The sequence below is a fragment of the Bombus pascuorum genome, chromosome 4, assembly GCF_905332965.1.
Source record: "Bombus pascuorum chromosome 4, iyBomPasc1.1, whole genome shotgun sequence".
NCBI lineage: Eukaryota > Metazoa > Arthropoda > Insecta > Hymenoptera > Apidae > Bombus > Bombus pascuorum.
The window spans coordinates 6,353,262-6,368,899 of NC_083491.1; the positions used below are offsets into that span (position 1 = coordinate 6,353,262).

The 15,638-nt window shown below is 46.6% G+C and overlaps 2 protein-coding genes across 3 annotated transcripts in view; one reads left to right on the forward strand and one right to left on the reverse strand.

The window, feature by feature from the left end:
• Positions 1–15,638, forward strand: part of LOC132906030 (uncharacterized) — a 171,758-nt gene that overhangs the window by 55,462 nt on the left and 100,658 nt on the right. The gene's annotated exons all lie outside the window — the stretch shown is intronic.
• LOC132906027 (solute carrier organic anion transporter family member 74D) overlaps positions 1–15,638 on the reverse strand; it is an 86,929-nt gene that overhangs the window by 50,053 nt on the left and 21,238 nt on the right. Inside the window, exon 3 of one of the 2 annotated variants that reach the window (XM_060957858.1) lies at positions 4,750–7,289. The exons of the other annotated variant lie outside the window; for it this stretch is intronic. The gene's annotated coding sequence lies outside the window, so the exon portion shown is untranslated. The remainder of the gene's footprint in view (positions 1–4,749; positions 7,290–15,638) is intronic. 2 annotated transcript variants of the gene reach the window in all.

Below are 15,638 nucleotides of genomic sequence, written 5' to 3' on the forward strand. Positions count from 1 at the left end.
GATCGTCTCACTCCGTAATATTCACGAATTCCCTATCTCATCAAAGTTCCGCCCGCGAACGGAAAGTCGGGATCTCTTTGCATTTTAGATATTTAAATTGACTGGTTACCTTCGCGAGTAGCGAAGATAATAAAAGTAGAAAGCGAGGACGAGGATAGGTAAAGGACGAGGCAAATTATTTTCGAAAACCGGTAGAATTTAATGAAATGTATCGAAAAGAAACGATCGTCTAATTGGCGCGTACGATATGCGTTGTTCGTGGGTTAGCCACGTGTTACTTAAAAGTCTCTAATTAACAGGCAGTTGCTTGGATCGGAAAGAGAGGACGAGTCAGCTGGATTGCGTGGAAAACGGAAAAGTTCTAGTCAGCGGAGAAGAAAAGCAGAAGCACGCACGATGACGACGTGGTAGTCAAGAGGTCACGAATGGCACGCACGTTTCTCCATGATCATTGCTGACATATCCCGCTGACATATCTCGTAATTATTTTTATTTCGATTTCGAAAAAGGAGAAAACGAAACTTTTCATTTCATTTGCATTTTTTCTTCTTTATTCAACGTATCTTTGAACATATTTCATTAAACATATCTTATTATCGATTGCTAACTTTTCTAAAACTTGCGCAAAACGCTCGGAAACGTACGTGCACTCGTTACAGCAGTGTGAAAAATCGCGGCGTCGATAATCACGGATCGATTTACTGCGAGTAAAAGTTAAAAGCGATCGAATTCGCGCAGTTCGATAATCGAAATTCCTGGTGTTCCAGAGTTCGCGTGACTATGCAAATCATTCGCCAGCGACCGACAGTGACAGTGTGATAATGATTGTTACCAGTTGCTACACGATGCTGTTTACGCGGCATGCTCGTGATCATCGATCACACGCGGTCTTGAAATTGAATAAAACACCTCTATGTCCATTGCCGACCGGATTGATGATTCGTCGCGGGGAGAAAAAAAAAGTCGGCAGAGTCTATGACGATCTACGATTACCTGTACCGCGTGATTAATGCGGCATTTTGCGTTTATTATTACATATGCCACTTTTCCCATATCGCGGCTCGTGTACAAGTCCGTTCAAAACAGGTGTTCTAATGTTAAACATATCTTATATATTTTTCTACTGGTTACAGAATTCTTTTCTATTTTCTACTGGTACACTGAAAGACGCACAGAACAGCAGATAAGATCGTGCGAAGATCGCAGAAGATAAAAGTTCAAAAGGTATAAAAGTAAAGGATATTGCGTTACGTTCGATCTACTCAAAAGTTATATTATGTAAGCTGTTACGAAATTGTGACCAAATATTTTTAATTGATTGAAGAAAAAAAAAAAAAGAAGAACAACACAAAAACGATACATAGGACATTTCGACTAAATAGAGTGACATTTGTCTTACACGTTGAAACGTAACTTTTTGTACTTACTCGATTAACCTACATACGAGGATGGGAAAACAGATTTGTTCTACAGGTCTTTGCAAAAGCAACGAGGAACTGGCAAGCACGATGCTGCCCTTGCATTCAAGGTAAGGCAATACAAATACGTAACGTTGCGATATCACGGTGAAGCGACGAAAACACACGGTTGCAACTGCAACTTCGACACGCATTGCTTCGAACGGAAAGTAGAGGAATTTGTAAATAAAAAAAAGAGAGGGAAAGAGAAACAAAGAAAAAGATAGAGATACACGGAAGGTTACAGAGACGCTGAAGTGGGACAGGGAGGATCGGTTTTTCAAGTTTTTTTGCGGTCGAAAGTGAACGCGCGCGAGGCAAATCCGCCGCGCAGTTTTTGCACGGTTTATTGCGATTTAAAGTCGATTTACGTGCGGCCACCGCGTCGTTCAGCTTTGATCATCGACAGCCAAAAAAAGTTAACGATCAATGATCGCGTGGAATCGGCCAGACTCATCTCCGGTTTCCCAGCTGCGAAACTTATGAAACACACTCTGCGCAACCGCTTTTGGATTTTTGTAACTTCGTAATCGCTTTTTCTATGGTACGCGCCTCCGACAAAACGAGCCCGCCCAGGTCAACCAACAAAAAAGCAAAGAAAAAAAAAGGACACGTTTCTACTTACAACGAGAACGGTTGACACATCGAGTGGACCTTTCGGTTTACCAAGAAAAAATGGTATCCGATCCTTTTACTTCTTCCAGAGGTTTTCAGGGAAAAAAGGAAACATAATCCCCAGAAAAAAAGGGACAGGTACGGTCGTAGAACCGTCCAACGAGACAGTGACGAGGGAAACTTGATTGAAGAAACAATAACACCCTGATGCCAGAAGGAAAATAAAACACCAGAAAGTTAAATTTCCCTTTCTTCCGCTATACCTGCGGGCAAAGTTAATCCCACCCTTTTTAAACACACGTGTACGCGCATACGAATAAGTTTGCAAGAAGAAGAGAAGAGAAGAAAAGTCAGATGAGCGTGTTTTCTTCGATCGTTGATCGATGATCGATAGTCGCTCGCGATAAACGTACAATAATGGTCGAACGAAGCGAAATAAACGAATATTCAGCGATCCATTTCGAATTTCAGGTTCACGCCACGGATATATAGACAGGTAACGGTACCCTATCTTCCGCTGGCTGATAGCAAACGTAGTGGCAAGAAACCACGAGGCTCGTCGATGCTGCAACTTATGTAGCACGAACGTGATTCAGATACACTAGTGCGCGAAAGTGGAAAGATTGGCGGTAGATTGTGACAAATTTCACACGTGCACTTTCTCACCTGTTGCACGAGATGCATCATTGATAGGAAGGGTGATGTGTTTCAGACGACATTGATACAAGGAACGCGGATAGGACATACTTTCTTGCAAGTACTCTTTCCTTAACACCTTGTCTCAAACGATGTTTCTATTGGATTAGCAACTAAGTGATTGCAGATTTTGTCAGTACCACCTAATGACTTAGTTGCCAACCCAATAGTACTAGCTACCTAACGTTTAAACGAATGGTTTTTCTTAAATAGAATGAAACCTTTTAAAATTGCTAATTTCTATACCGTAGAAAAATAATTTAAAACATCCAACAGCTAATGACAAATATCGAAACATTATATATAATTTCCATTAAAAAATTTTTGGTCTAAAAAAACTAGAAAGCTAAAGTTGGAGTTGAAACTGCGCTTTCTCGTAGACTTACATCTGCGAGGGTTTAACTTTCATCGAGAATAGAACTCTTAAACGTTATTTCGAATCGACTATTCTTATCGTTCTTATTTAATCGTGATTTACTTGTAATTTGAAGTTACTCGCTTGTTGGCAATCCACGTTAGAAACAATACAGACACGTTATCTAGACAATGACAACGGTACGAAACTTTGCTTTGTATCTTATCTTTGACAAGCGCGCAAACAGTGTATTCATTTGCATGTCGCGTATTACATAAATATCCCTGCCGCATATTATGACGAGCTCGACCTACGAGTGGAGAAATAAACTAATCTCCGCCACTATCGCGACGAGCGAGTTCAGCTTTTTTCTTCGTAAAGAACGTCATTTTTGCGCTCAGTTCCCTCTCGACCATTTGGCCACGTTCTCAAAGCTTTTTACCTCGTGTAATCTCGCGTTTCATCCCCCTCTTGCCTTCCCGGCACGATATTTGCGAACTTCTTTATAACGTTTTATCGAGAAAGCGGGAAGAGGAACGGCGGGGACAGACAAATCGAAGGAAATGGCTCGATCGACGAATTAACGAGTTCGATGAATTCGGAGCGTTCGTTTCGCGTGTATCGCGTGCACTTTCCACGCGAATTATTCGAGCTGAACGCTGTCGTTCCAGATCAGATCGTAGCTCATACTTAAGTACAAACGTCCAAGAAAGTTGCGAGCGAACGAAAATTTCGTTCAAATGTCGCGTCGATCGCTACGTCGTAACGTCGATGAAACGTCGATGACCGAGTTGCAAAACAAATTTCGACCGCGTTTCTCATCGGTGAAAATCATTGTGTCAAGGATTCTCGCTAAACGTTATAATCACATCGGATGGAAAGAAATCGGACGTGTACGCCGAAGAGTCACCTTTGACATAATACACGTAGAATCGAGGGGTGTCGTAACGTGATTTCCCTCCGAATGGAACGAGAAAAGATACGAAGAAACGTTCGTGTTTTCCTACGTCGAACATAACGAAACAAGAACGACGAATGTCGTATCGTATTAAACGAATAACACGGAGGAACCGAGTGCGAAATACAGAGATGTTTGTTAGAGAACGAGAGCGTGGTACACGTGTTTTGGAAACAACACGGACGCTGTGCAAACTATCCACAGACGCTAATAATATTCGTCTCTAAGTCTGGCGTGCATACGCGGTATTTCGACTTTTAAATTTCGGTGATTCGTGTCCCCCCTTTGAACACGCCTATTAAAATGAAAAAAGGAAAACGAGAAACGCTTGATCAAACGTTAGTACTCTGACAAACACGGATCGATTGCAAATAGACGTAATCGTTGCGAGTAGATGCGAGTAGTCTGCTACTAACTTTAAAGTCTATCAGATACGACGATTATCCGTACAGCTGACGAATCGTCTTCTTCCTTAAAACCAGCCATCCCTAATGGCAGAACGAGTTGAACCAACGCGCATTATCGCCAAGAGATGATCGAGACATGTCGGTGGAAAGGCGTAAATGTCCACGTAAAGATGTGTCAACGCTCACGGTCACGGCACAGATACGTCGTAGGTCAAGAGATCGCGGCGCGCTTTTGCAAAAAGGCAAAAAGTCGAAACGTACCTGTCATACACGCCGTTCTCTCGCTCCTTCTCCCGCTCTGCGTGTGGCTTCTCTTTCACGCTCTTTCCCTCTCTTTCTCTCTTTCTGTCCCCCTGTTTGGTCAGGGCCATGCGTCATCGGCGCAGAATCGCTGCGCTTTGGAGGAACGTGGACGGGGCCGAAGAAAGAGCGTAGCAGGGCCAGCGCAGACAGCACCGAGCAGCACCGTGCGTCGAGATATTTGGCGGGCTCGAAAATAGCAACAGCGTTGTCCTCTATGGTGTGTGCACCTCTCCCACCCTTCCTCTTCCTCTTCCTCTCCGTCTTCCTCTGTTTCAACCTCTTCTTCTTCTTCTTCTTCTTCCTCTTCTTCTTCTTGGTCCGCGGGCCACTGGCAGCCTCGAACCGCCCGGTAACTCGCTCGGTCGCGCTCGCGCGCGCGCTCCACCAGTTCGCACTTTTATATACCACGCGCTCGCTGCCGCTTGTCACTTTGTGCGACCGCTTTCCGCTCTTCTCTTCTCTCACTCGATCACCAGCTGCCTGTATCTCCGGATGCAGCGAGCACCACTCGCGCCGCGATTACCACGTCGATACCGCGACAATCCCACCATGAGATAACCCCGAAAACCAAGTTGTTTCTTCTCCTCGACGGCAGACTCCCCCGGGATCCAGTCCCTGTCCAGACAGTCTTTATCCGTCCCTTTTCACCCTCGCCACAAGCTTCTTCGATTCGATGTAGCACCGATCTTCCCTCGAGAATCTCGCGCAAGTCAGTCAATGTCCTACGTGGCTGAACATTCGCAAACGGACCGTTCCATCTTCCTTCCCTTCGCTGTATCGTCTAGCCCTTGCTATCGTTTTAATTACCTTCTAGCTGCGATTCCCCGTAAGCACCGACATGTCTCTCTGAACGGCGTACAATCGTGCGAAACGTGCGGACAATGCTGGTCGAGCCTGCCAGATTTTCGTTCACCTGTCGCTCTTTAGATCAGGAATCCGCGAGCAGCGTGATTCGTTCGAGCGGTGACCGGACTCGAGTAAGCCCCCTGTGTACACGTTCGACTCGATCCCTCGCTCCGTTACGCTCTCGCGTCCCCCGGGTTCGCACGTGCACGCGGCTCGAAACGTAGGTATCCTGCCGAGAGCAGAGCGAGAGAGAAACGGAGAGATGCTCGCGGCTCCGCGGTTCGCGCGCGACTGACCGAGGGCGAGAGTCGTTATTGGGAGCAGAGCGCCGGCGAAGTCTGTTCGCCTCGACTGCCGCCTCTCTCTCTCTCTCTCTCTCTCTCTCCAACCCCTGGCTGCCGCGTTCTGTCTCTCACTCGCGCGTTGCACTCGTCCTCTCTTCGCCCTCCTGCCGCCTCCACCGCCACCAATCGCTTTTCCTTCTCTCTTCTTCCTATCCCATTTTCCTATCTCTCCGATTCTCTCCTTCTGCCAGCTTGCTGCGTCTCGTTCGCTCGGACGACGCCTCTCTCTCTCGTTCTCTCTGTTACTCCGATGGTGCAGCTCTTCTCGCTCTCTCGTACGCCGGTTCTCTCTCTCCGCCGCGCTCACTCTCGGCTCCCGTTCGACGCGGAGCAGGCGCGAAACGAACGAAACCGAAACTTAAGCTCGGCTGTCGCCTCCTCCGTCTCTTCTTGCGCTGCTGGCTGCTCGCTGCTGCTGCTGCTGCCGCTGCCGCTGCCGCTGCTGTTGCTGCTGCTCTCTCTGCTTCTCTCACTCTACTTCGTTCTGAGTCTCTTCTTCGTCCACGTTTTCTTTCCTTCTTCCTTTCTTACCTTTTCCCCCTCGTTTCTATCGGTCTTCGTCCGACGAGCAGCGGCCAAAGAAGCCTGGCGTCTCTCCACCAAACTACACAGGCCTCGTTCGACCCGAAGACACTGTCCGAAACTGGTTGGAGAGATGGCCCGCCACTCGTTTCGGCATCGTAATCAACTGGCCAGACTGCTGTTCCACACGGCCACCCATCCCCTCTGCGATCATCGTTCTCACCCTACTTACCCACCCCTCTTTCTGCGTTCCAGACGAATCTCGGACGAGGGAATGAGTCCCTGATGCGCGTTTACGCGGCCCTTCGGAGGATCGGGATCCGAATCCTGGCAGCTGCTCGATCGCTCCGCTCGATCCTGCCCCCTTTTTCAATGGCTGCCAACGCTGCTGCGTTTTTGCGCGGCCTCCTTTAACTGTTTTGCCCACGGAAATCTATCGTGCCGAGTGTTTTAACGGAACGATACACTAGTCTTTCTCTCTCTCTCTCTCTCTCTCTCTCTCTATCCTGTTTCGTATACAGAAACCCGGCGCGAAAAAAACCCGAGAATTCGAGTGAAAGTACTGTGTAGTCGTAATGCTGATCATAGCATCGCGTTGAAGTTGACCGAGGCTCGCGCAACTTCCATGTTTATGCTCATCGCTGTGGACATCGTAGCTTTTCAGAGTTTACCCGCGAATTCTGACTATGCAACCATGACCATGACCGTCTAAGGGATAGAAAATTCCCCGATCTAGTCGTAGAGCGGAATTCCTTTCGATCGTGACTTGACATTCGTCTTTCCTTTCTGAAATCGAAGGAACAGCAAAGTATTACATTGTTGCAGAGGCACAAAGGTAGGATGAAAGTTCTCGTAGAAAGTGGAAAGGAAAAGGCAAGGCGACTTCCTAGATACGATCAAATTACTTCCGATAGTACGGTAATGGAAATCAATTTCGATTTGTGTGCCCAATCGGCCTGCTGTTCCACTCGTAATCGCCGATATTGTCCTTTGCGGTATTTTTCAAACCGCAAGAACCGCGTTGGCTGCCTCCGTTGCCCGGGACTTTCCGTGTAAATTCGAGTTTGGATTCCACTGCCTTACGTAACATCTGCCGTAACGAGACTCTGCCCCGCCTCGGTGAAATAAGTTGAAATTAATTAAGGTTGTACTCGAGCCGTCGAGCGTATCAATAAACGCTGGGAAATGCCGAAAAAAACTTGCTCGTTTTCGTGAGCAACTGGATCTCCTCGAGTTGCGTATATCCGAAAATTTTAATTTTTGTATTTTTGTCACATCAATACTAGAGCTGCCAGTCTACAATATGTACTTGAATATATCATAAATAAACGATTATAATTACATAAAACGAGTATCTCTGCAAAAGACAGCATTAATTTTATCAAAAGCTGTATAATTTTAGCAATTACAGATATGAAAATCTGAAATCTGTCGTTTTCACAAATTTGATAGTTCTAATGTCACGAACATTCGACGACCGGAACAGTTAACAGCGTCGTTGAACGACGTTACACTTCCAACGTTTCCAAAGTAAAACACCTAAATGCCAAAGCGTTAGCCGTTTCTCGGATCTTTGATCGATCGTACGCCACGATTATACAATTTTAATCGTCGTATAATTAAGAGCAACGACTTTTTTCGATCGCTATCTAAACGGATATTGTACCGGTACTTGTATCGTGCTCGAATGAAACTGCAACTTCCATCGTACACACCCTCGATGAATAGAAACGTTCGACGCCTTACGACCGACGTATACCAGCCGGCGTGATTTTAATCGTGGCGAATACGATCTCAGCTTTAAATGTATTATCTTTCCGATACTTGTACTACACGCTGTTCGATCAAGACGCTCGATCGTCGTTCGCACCTGCGAATTGTTTCAATCGGCTCGCGGATAACACGCGAACAAAGTATAGCCCGGCGTTCCAGCGGTTTGAAATTGCCTTTGATTTTTCTCTTCCGCGAGAAACTGGAAAATCAAGCTGCAAAAAGCGCTCCGAACCGAGCATGTTCTCTCGGCCGAGAAACTTTTGCTCCTTTCTACACCGTGACGCCATCAATGGTCCATTGCTACAGCATCCGCGACGAGTTCCTCTTGCGAACGAATATCGTACGCGCCCGAGACACGAATGCGACTCGTTATAAACCATACGAATGGTAGCTTTCGGTGCACGGAGAATACGTTCGGCGTGCGCGCCGATTAAACCACGGGACCACGTGTTAACGATCACGAAGAAGCGAGCGTTGCGCGACCCATACGGACAACACGGAAATTACTTTGGACCTTACCGATAACGCGTCCGATCCTATTCGATCGTTTCACTCGATGACATTTTACTTCCCATATAGATAATGAAACGACAAATTTACCGTTAAAACAATTTATGGGGAAAAAATTCACGCTCGTTCGTTGTTCGTTCTAACGCACTCAACGATGTAGACGACAACAGCAACAAATGATAACACATGCCCAAGCCGTGGTCCCCGAGCGAGTCAAAATATTCGTAATAAAACGAACATAAGTTTACGAGCCTCTTTTTATCTCTCTTCCTCTCCTGCTTTCTCTCTGTTCCTCTCTTTCGTTCTTTCGCGCATCGAGCACGATGGTTCGCGTGCCGATTGGCATTCAGCTCGTCTCGCCGCGGCAAAATGCGTTCGTACATGTATACGTGCATCCCGGCGCACGTAACGCTAGCAACATGCGTCGACGTAACACACAACACGTACATGCATATATACATAGGTCTCTGCTCGATACAGCCGAGGCCTCGGCTCGATTCAACGGCGGCGGCAGGTATGCGTCGCGACGCGACGCGACACGACGTGCGAGAACCCGACGGTACCGTTATACGAATACCGTCGACAGAATCTTCTATAGACCGAGGAACGGAACACGGTGGATCCTAGTGGAACGACTGGACGGCCGAATATCGAGTTGCACGAGTCAACTTTCGCTCCTAGGGGAACCAGTCTTCTTCATCCAACCTTTCCCCGATTTTTCTCGTGGAATCCGTGTAATTAGTATGTACGCCGCCGGCCATACGTATTAAAATACCTATTGATATTTAGTACAAGTTGATGATAACTTGCGCAAACGTTATAAACACGATCGTCACAATTTTTCTTTCAAGTAACATTTCATGTCGAGCAACGACTCGATAATCTAATTAAATTCCAATTTTATTTCTTTTTTATTAGGATAGCTCAGAACATCGCTGGAGAACAGATAATGCGCGCTACCGATCCTAAGAACTTTCCCACTGTTACTGTTTAATGATCTCGTTGTTCGTGTATCGACGCGTGTTCTCCAATGGTCTCACGTATCACGTGCAAGCGTCATTGGTTATAATGCACCGTTAAAAAAAAATTCCAAATATCTAGGTCTCAGAGGAAGGCGGACCACGTTTTTAACGATTACTTGCACGTGAATCCTATTAACATAAATGAAAGGGCTACGCTCTGCGTTCCGTAGCGAATGGAGATTGACCTTCGTCAGGATAACGCGACCTTGATACCTTCTATAAGAATCGATGTATGTAGGTATATCTGTAGTAAGGGTAGTCACGTTCTCCGACAAGTGAAAGGGCTGCGAGACTGTCTACACCGCAATCCTTACAGCCGTTTCGAGAGTTCGATCGATCGACATTGAAAGAATCGGATTAACTGGATCGACCCGAGTTCGTTCGGGGAAAAGCAGGACGGATGAGAGGAATTTTTGTAAATGAAAATTTATGCAACGGACAGGCAGTCAGAGAGGAACGTCTGCTAAAGATAGTAAGCAGCAACAGCGGGAGAATTAATGGCGGCTCCTCTGTATCAATTACACGCAGTATAATATACCAGGAAATGTCGAACAATTATTATTGTCTGGCCCACATATTGTACCGAGCGGCCTGCAACATCGTCTCGTCGTCCACTTGTCTTCATTGCACTCGTCGAAGGTTCGTAATTTTTCTCGCTCGTTGTTGTACAGGAACATATCTCTCTTCTTTTATTTTTTCTTTTTCTTTTTCTTCTTGTTTTCGTTATCGCGAATATTTCTGCACTTTCTCATATTTGAAGAACAACGTGATGTCGGATACTTGAGGAATGGCAAAGTGCAACGACGTACGATCTTGACGAGTAGATAGATAGTAAGTGTTGTACATACATCGAATGCAATGACGAACAAGTATTCTTTCTAATGTAAGATGCATCAGTCGGGGCTTATCTGACGACGATGTAGGTACTACCACGACGAAACTGAACGATGCAAGGGCGAAAATGTGCTACTGTCTTCTATTTAGATTAGTTGAGTACACGTCTCGTACAATTAATTTGTTTATCGATAGGAACGATATCGTAGACCTAGACGAACGTTCATTGGGCCAGTATGAAAACGATTAAGCACACGCGACACAGGCAATTATGTCTGCCGATCGAACGACCCGTCATGCCGGCCATCAACGCATGCACACCAACTATTTTTACGCTGGCGAAAATACTTTGGACTCGATAATGTTTACGTATCATCGCGCACGCTATCTCTCCTACACCGTAGCGACTGTCTCCTTCTCCTCGTATTTTGCAACACGTCGCGCTGTGTTTCACAAGCGTAACACGCTTATCGCCGTTGCAATACTCCAATTTAAACGATTGCCGATAATTTAGTCGGTCATCGAAGATCCGTACGCCTCTTCACCCTCTGCTTCCTTACGTCGCTGCTAAAAAAAGAATACGATACCGCGTAGCTGCTTGATTTTTCGCGATTCTACGTGTATTTGACCTTCGCTGCGAAAAATTCCTCCGATAAAAAACGATAATCGTCTGTCAGACTTGATTCTACGAAACGTTAGCTTCTCCGCAAAAAACTTTCTCCGTCTGCTCCTTTTCTCCTTTAATTCTGTATCTATCTATAGATAAACACCGATGAACTGTACTCGCATTCAGTTGCGCAAATAACAATTATCTGTGTTTAATTTTTTTAATTTGAAAAAAAAATCGAATATTTTAAGATTTCGTTTTTTTTTAAACAGCAAAAATATACCGACGAAACGAAGGAACAAAAGATAAACAGCGATTATAGGTAGCGGGAAAGTATCGTGGTCAAAGGTAAATATTCCGGACGTGCATGTGGTATTTTTGTATCGAACTGCAGCTCGAAATATGTGTGCATAAGTAGCGATAAGAGAGCTCAGATTCTTATCTGCGATAGTCACAGCAGCAGCAGCGCGTCGTTTGCCATACTTGCGTCACCTTATCAACAATTCAAACGAATTCATTTGCCGTTTCGCTGCGCATAATTCACATTGCGGTCAGCCAAATGATTTTCAAATGAACACGGGTAAGATGCTCTCCGAGATATTTACAAAAGCCCTGTGTGTCGAAATCGCTCGTGAATTCGTGAACTTGTTTGCCTGTTATCTTCATTGCCTGATTACGAGAACAAGCCGAAACTGTAAGCCGAACGTAAAACTTTCTGACCCGCTAATATCGTGACGCAACAAAACCGATGTTAATTACCGTAAAGCATGCTGAATCATTTTCCATTCGGCATATTTCCGCCGATAATTTCCTTGCGTAACCGGAGGCGACGATTTTCAACGCGCCGTTTGCCCGAAATTTAACGCGTCACGAGGTGTTTATCCGCGTTAATAAGATACCAGTCTCTATCCGCCGTGTCGATTGCTCCCGCTCGCGTTATTTGTCCGCCAAGTGCGTTGAACCAACGAGCGATCACGATGAATCGTCATCAGCCGGATCGGTCGGACCCAACGACTTCATTGGGAAACGAGACATTGTGGCCCAGATATCGATGCGAGCGCGTTTCACGCCTCTAACTCTGTCTCGTCCCATCGATATTCTCCGTCCTTACATCGCACAGCGATACGTTATCGTTCCCAGCTCGAACCGAAGGGTCCGTGCAGCATTCTGAGCCTATCGCTGCTAATCGTCCAGAATTTAACGACGCCGTAACCGCGATCGATCGATTCAGAGAATACCGTAACGTGTCACGGAACACACTCGATTCTCCAGGTGTACGACGTATAGCGCCGTCTGGAAACACAGCCAGCCGCAAGAGCGATCTGTGGGTTTGCTTAGGCTTCAAGCGCAAGAAGGTTAATCAAACGTGGACATTAGCGGACGTAAATCAACAAGCCACCGATAGAATCTGTCGAGAGAGTCAGCTCGACGTGAATTCCGTGCAAGCGACGGACCCGGGCCTCACACGGTTCGTAATATCAACGCTTACGACGCTGCTTACGGTCTATTGGAAAATTAGATCCAATCTAACGCGGCTAGTCTCACGCTCGCGCGCAGACAGAAATTACGAAACATATTCCATCTGTGTAATCTGTAAACGGCACAATAGCGTTAGCCCGTGGAACGCTAGCCGGGGAACGAGGAAGATCAGTGACCCCGCTACGCGGAAGTGATTAAGCGTCCGTAACGTTTAATGGCACATATGGATTAACCCGATTAACTTATTCATCAGAGTGCAAACGAAGCTGATCAGAGGATCAGAGCCGCCTGAGCTGAGATCGTGATCCGATCGTTTACTCGAAGGCTATCGCACGCGAATCGACTCTCCCGACACTCTTTGATCAACTTCCATTCCCGTTGCCTCTTCCAATAAATTCCCCCGTTTAAAGCGTGCCCCGACTAATCGACAAACAGACGAAAAGATTGGATTGCTGTTAGGCGAGTTTCAATGGCAACGCGTATGATTCAAAGTCGTGTCGTAAATTCGTGCAAACAACCGTACGAAATGATCCATGAATTACCAGTCCCCTTGAACGATGCTGGGCGCAAGATTTGCATCGCAGACATTGCAGAATCGCCCTTAATTACCGCGACCTTTACGTACAACGCAGGGTGTACCACTGACCCTGGCTCGATGTATACGTTTCTCCCTTCCGAGAAGGCAATTATGCCTGAATTAGTAAATTAGCCGTCGCTCGCCATTCTGCATCGTTGAAACTGGATTGGAATCTCTACCTTCCACTCGCTTCGTTCTCCAACTCTCAGTGTCGTGCCATCCGATTAACAGTAAACGCACGCAAACGACACATTTATGATTTTATCGTGTTTAAATTTTCCATTTAGGAAATTGCTACGGAAAGTGTTAGGATCCATCTGTGAAATTGTGCCGTTCTCTCCGTGAATGTATCCTCTGTTCAGGAACTCCTCCCGCGCCGTTCCTCCACGCTGCTTACAATTAGAATTTAACCTTAATTCGACATTGAAATGTGCATCCTGTCGGCTACATTTAAATGTATGAAAGTTTGCCGTTGTACGTATCGGACGTCGCTGGACGTTTCGTCGCAGACACCGAAACAGATTGAATAGACAAAATTCGATCGACCCCGTTTCGAAAGGCAGCCCCGCTGTTTTTACCGTGTGCCGCGCTATAATATCCGTTGTTGAAATCATTGTTGTCGATCGAGCGAGAAAAATCGAAATTCAATCGTATGCCGATAGGCTGCGGTTAGGTAACGCGTCTGGTGTGATTTGTAAAGGCACGACGAGACCCAGATAGCTCTCCTCGCCTATAGGCTGCGCCAAGAATCGGCCGGATATCGGTCGAGAAGCGAGAAAACCTTCTCGACGTCTCGACGACAAAGTGTCGTACCTCTATCGATAAAGTTGTTCGACTAAAACTTCATAGACGCGAATTAAAGGAGACGCTTGGCAAATTGAATTTCCCATTCTAACGAGTATTCCGATGGCGGAGCGCCGACTTTCGAGAGATTCGAGTACCCTCGGCCAAGAGGCGGCCGGAAAGAACAAACAACTGGACGAAAGAGCGAAAGAGGCCGAGGAATCGTGCAAGGATTAAAGCTGTTTTACGCGGTTGTCGACAAATCGTTAGGTAGCGAACTTGTGACAGAGCCTGTAGCGTGACGCGGTTGGCCGGCTGTTTTCGCCTTGTTTTCGAATTTCTCGGTCGGTCGAACTCGCTGAATTATTGATGAGGCCGATTGGCTATGCCTCGACGTAAGGAATTCAGATATTATTCGGTCGGAGCCGTGGCCGCAGAGAGAGAAAGAGTGAGAAGGAGTGAGGGGGCAGGGGATAGAGAGAGAGAGAAAGAGAGAGCCACGAGATCTTAACGTCAATGTCGTCCATCTTGACCAAAGTCCAAACCAGGGCTACTGATTTCCGGACGAGATAGAGCGGCCTTGGCTGGTGACAGAAAACGCGGGAAACGAATGCGTCTCAGGGGAATTTCGGATGGAATCTTAATCGTCGCAGGGTATTTTAAGCTGAATTCCAGCGAATACGCTATAAAGCTCCGAGAATACTGTTTAACCTCCGACACGACACGAAAAGGGCGGTCGGAGATTTCACAGTGGTTGATAACGTCACGAAGAAACTTATTACGATATACATACTCGGACGATTAAAATCCAACGACGAAATAAAAGTGCAACGATTTGAAATATTATTTCTATAATCGCCAAATCTATCTCTATAGAAAAGCGTACTTTTAGAGGAAGAACGAGCTCGCTCGCTCGCGTCGCTCTCTAAGACGGAATAAAAGCTCTCGTAGACGGGGAACATCCCCAGCGAGGCACATCGATCACAAGATCAGACCGATTCCTAGTCCGACTGGTCCTCCAGCTAGCGTTCAGTGGAAAGATGTAAAAGGCTGCTACGCCACCCTTCTGGCAGGAAGAGCAAGGGAGAAACAAGACGAAAAGGAAGAACGAAAAGAACTGGCTAGGGGGCGAGGGAGACCGGGACAGCGAAACGCGAAGAGGAGGAAGGATATAGGCGTGTATATAGAAAAGCGGTGCTGCGCCGTGGATAGAGCGACAGTCGACCTTGTCTCATGACGTCACCGACCGTCTAGACGAGATCCACCGCTTTCAATGTCCCCCATTCTCCCCCATTCTTGGATTAAATTCGAGAACTAAAAAACTCAAAACGAGCCACGATGGGCAACCCGATCCACCCGTTCACCGGATTCCCCGCATTAATTTCGACGACCTCGTCGTCGTTGCTGCTGCGTTGCTCTCGCTCTCGCTCTTGCCTTCACCCTCGCCCTCGCCCTAGACCCTCTCGCCCCTCTGTGTCGTGCGTGTGCACGCTTTGCGTACACCTCCTTCGACCTTATCCTACTACGTCGTAGCGTCACGTTGTTCCACT